The sequence below is a fragment of the Peromyscus leucopus genome, chromosome 10 (genome assembly GCF_004664715.2).
Source record: "Peromyscus leucopus breed LL Stock chromosome 10, UCI_PerLeu_2.1, whole genome shotgun sequence".
NCBI lineage: Eukaryota > Metazoa > Chordata > Mammalia > Rodentia > Cricetidae > Peromyscus > Peromyscus leucopus.
The window spans coordinates 70144508-70148418 of record NC_051071.1 but is presented as its reverse complement, the minus strand read 5'-3'; the positions used below and the strand labels follow the sequence as shown (position 1 = coordinate 70148418).

The window sequence follows — 3911 nt, the reverse complement described above, 5'->3', positions numbered from 1 at the left end:
AAAGAAGACTTTCTTTAAAATAAGATATAGCGCATAAAACGGCATGTTTGTGAATGGCAGACCGCATGGTGGCAGCAGTGCCGAACAAGAGGTGGATCACCTGCAGAAGAATGAGAAGCAGGAAAAGAGAGAAAATGGTTTGGGAAAAGAAAATCTTCAAGGATGTGGCATTTCCCACTGACATCTCCCACTACCCTCCAGTATCGAGGTGTCACCTCCTCCCACATCCCAACCATGCCATAAAGTCATGAGGACTTCAGTAAATTAATCCATTGATGTAGTCAAGTACCAATGACTAAATATCTTCCCAATAATTTTATCTGTCACCTTGTGAGTAATACGGTATTAGCTCAGAAGACTTCTGGACGATACCTCATATGCAAACCACAGACTTGTTTATTTGCTTGACTCAGTGTGTGCATGCGTGTGTGTGTGTGTGTGTGTGTGTGTGTGTGTGTGTGGTAGAAGTACACCCATGTGTTCCTTGTGCTCTCATGAAGGTCACAGAATGACATTGGTGTCTAGTACTATCACCCTCTGCCTTATCATATTCAGAAGGTCATTAAAGAAACAGGAAGTTGCTTCAGTGTGGTGGTGCAGCCGGTCACGTCCCGTGCGTGGTCACTCCGCAAAGATGCCTGAGGAAACCCAGACCCAAGACCAACCCATGGAGGAGGAGGAGGTTGAGACTTTCGCCTTTCAGGCAGAAATCGCCCAGTTGATGTCCTTGATCATCAATACTTTCTATTCAAACAAAGAGATCTTTCTGAGGGAGCTGATTTCAAATTCATCAGATGCTCTGGACAAAATCAGATACGAGAGTCTGACGGACCCTAGTAAACTAGACTCTGGGAAGGAGCTGCACATTAATCTTATTCCCAACAAACAAGATCGAACCCTTACTATTGTGGATACAGGAATTGGAATGACCAAGGCTGACCTGATCAATAACCTTGGTACTATTGCCAAGTCTGGTACCAAAGCCTTTATGGAGGCTTTGCAGGCTGGTGCAGATATCTCTATGATTGGCCAGTTTGGTGTTGGTTTTTACTCTGCATATTTGGTTGCTGAGAAAGTGACTGTGATCACCAAACATAATGATGATGAGCAGTATGCCTGGGAATCCTCAGCAGGGGGCTCATTCACAGTGAGGACTGACACAGGTGAACCAATGGGCCGTGGAACAAAGGTTATCTTACACCTGAAAGAAGACCAAACCGAGTATTTGGAGGAACGGAGAATAAAGGAGATTGTAAAGAAACATTCTCAGTTTATTGGCTACCCCATCACTCTCTTCGTGGAGAAGGAACGTGATAAGGAAGTCAGTGATGATGAAGCTGAAGAAAAAGAAGATAAAGAGGAAGAGAAAGAAAAAGAAGAAAAGGAGTCAGAGGACAAGCCTGAAATAGAAGATGTTGGTTCTGATGAAGAAGAAGAAAAGAAAGATGGTGACAAGAAGAAGAAGAAGATAAGAGAAAAGTACATTGATCAAGAAGAACTCAACAAAACAAAGCCTATTTGGACCAGAAATCCTGATGACATTACTAATGAAGAATATGGAGAATTTTACAAGAGCTTAACCAACGATTGGGAAGAACATTTGGCAGTGAAGCATTTTTCTGTTGAAGGACAATTGGAGTTCCGGGCCCTTCTTTTTGTCCCAAGACGTGCTCCTTTTGATCTGTTTGAAAACAGAAAGAAAAAGAACAACATCAAGTTGTATGTGCGCAGAGTTTTCATCATGGATAACTGTGAGGAGTTAATCCCTGAGTATCTGAATTTCATTAGAGGAGTGGTGGATTCTGAGGATCTTCCTCTAAATATTTCCCGTGAAATGTTGCAGCAAAGCAAAATTTTGAAAGTTATCAGAAAGAATTTGGTCAAGAAATGTTTAGAACTATTTACTGAACTGGCAGAAGATAAAGAAAACTACAAAAAGTTTTATGAGCAGTTCTCAAAAAATATAAAGCTTGGAATTCATGAAGACTCTCAAAATCGGAAGAAGCTTTCAGAGCTGTTGCGGTACTACACATCTGCTTCTGGAGATGAGATGGTTTCTCTCAAGGACTATTGCACCAGAATGAAGGAAAACCAGAAGCACATCTACTTTATCACAGGTGAGACCAAGGACCAAGTTGCTAACTCGGCCTTTGTGGAACGTCTCCGAAAGCATGGCTTAGAAGTAATCTATATGATTGAGCCCATTGATGAGTATTGTGTGCAACAGCTGAAGGAATTTGAGGGTAAGACCTTGGTGTCAGTTACCAAAGAAGGACTGGAACTCCCAGAAGATGAAGAGGAGAAAAAGAAACAGGAAGAGAAAAAGACAAAATTTGAAAACCTCTGCAAAATTATGAAAGATATTTTGGAGAAAAAGGTTGAAAAGGTGGTTGTATCAAACCGACTGGTGACATCCCCATGCTGTATTGTCACGAGCACATACGGCTGGACAGCAAACATGGAGAGAATCATGAAAGCTCAAGCCCTCAGAGACAACTCAACAATGGGTTACATGGCAGCAAAGAAGCACCTGGAGATAAACCCTGATCACTCCATTATTGAAACCCTACGGCAAAAGGCGGAGGCTGACAAGAATGACAAGTCTGTGAAGGATCTGGTCATCTTGCTGTATGAAACTGCACTCCTGTCTTCTGGCTTTAGTCTGGAAGATCCCAGACACATGCTAACAGGATCTACAGGATGATCAAGCTTGGTCTAGGTATTGATGAAGATGATCCTACTGTGGATGATACCAGTGCTGCTGTAACTGAAGAGATGCCACCCCTGGAAGGAGATGACGACACATCGCGCATGGAAGAAGTAGACTAAACTTCACCAGAACTTTGACGCTTACCTTCATTCCTTCTCTGATAATATATTTTCCAGGATTTTTGTTTATTTTTGTTAACGTTTAAAACATCTGTGTGGCATGTAAACTAAGGGGAAGATAAAAATTTCTTTCTACTTGTGATACTGTGATACTATAGGTTTAATTCAACAGGTTGGTAGAACGTTTGTTGTAAGACGTAATGTAACCTATTAACTGTGGTCTGAAGTGTTTAGCTGTTCAGAAGCTGGATTCCTTAGTAGACCAAATAATTTGTCACTTGGGAGTATTCTGAGATTTAGCTTCATGTTTAAAAGGAAAAAAATTAAGATGGCTTAAGTTTCATCTTAAAATTTTTCATCCCCTGTAGTCATTCTGCATGTTGTAGTCTTAGAAGAACAAAAGCTAAAACAGAAGAATTCCCCATGTGGCTTGTTTTCCAAAGTACCGAGAACAAAAACCCTATGCTTCCCTAGGTCTTGTAACCCTTCAAGTCTGAATGGAAATATAGTGCTTGGTCATATTCTACTTTAAAAGATAAATACAGATGAGATAAAAAAAAAAAAAAAAAAAAAAAAAAGAAACAGGAACTAGCCCGGGGACCATTAAGTAGCATCCATAGTATTGGAGTTACAGACATCTTAATGCCACATTAGCATTCCTATCTAAGTGCCGGATTATGACTTCTGGTCTTCAGGCTTATGTAGCAAATGCTCTCATGTACAGAGCTCTATCTCTAGATTCCCATAGTGTTTAAATCTAAAAAGAGTTTTATGTAGACTGGGCACATGATCATGGATTTCCATAAAAGTTATCAAATTTGAGCTGGGATGTGGTGGTACACACCTTTAATCTCAGCACTTGGGAGGCAGAGGCAGGCAGATCTCTGTGAGTTCCAGCCAGCCTGGTCTACAAAGAGATTCCTAGGCCAGTGAAGGCTGTCACACAGAAAAATCCTGTCTCGAAAACTAGAAAAAAAAATTGATGTTGGTGTATGATAGGAAGACTAAACATACCAAACAGAACAAATATATTGTGTATTTATCCACAATCCACAGTAAAAGTATAGGATTTTCATACAAGA

General features: G+C 40.7%; 1 pseudogene; it reads left to right on the top strand.

Annotated features, from left to right (window-relative positions):
- Positions 1-582: 582 nt before the first annotated feature.
- On the top strand, positions 583-3266 carry LOC114709838 (annotated as a pseudogene).
- The last annotated feature ends 645 nt before the right edge of the window (positions 3267-3911 follow it).